Source organism: Arachis duranensis, chromosome 9, assembly GCF_000817695.3.
Source record: "Arachis duranensis cultivar V14167 chromosome 9, aradu.V14167.gnm2.J7QH, whole genome shotgun sequence".
In the NCBI taxonomy this organism is placed as follows: Eukaryota; Viridiplantae; Streptophyta; class Magnoliopsida; order Fabales; family Fabaceae; genus Arachis; species Arachis duranensis.
The window spans coordinates 75,231,471-75,231,813 of NC_029780.3; positions in this window are offsets into that span (position 1 = coordinate 75,231,471).

Sequence of the window (343 nt, forward strand, 5' to 3'; positions counted from 1 at the left end):
GCTTTCGATCTGAATTCAATTGGTTAGTTGTCTTGGAAAAGAAACTCTCCATAGTTGGATCTCCTTTGAACCTTGGAAAAGAGATGAGGAGATCATGCTAGAAATGCTTTCTCATGTTGGACCAAATTGGGGTTTGGATTGTGATGCCAGGGCATCTTGGCTAGTTTTACTAGCCATTTTTTGTATGCTTTGGGTTGGTTTCATGCATTTTCTTAGGAAATAAGCAAGTATTTGGTTGAAAATGAAATCATAACATGATTCAAGCAAACATTGTGAATTTTGAATGATTTCATGAGAATTATGCATAAATTGAATGATAAATTGGATGATGCATGATCCCATA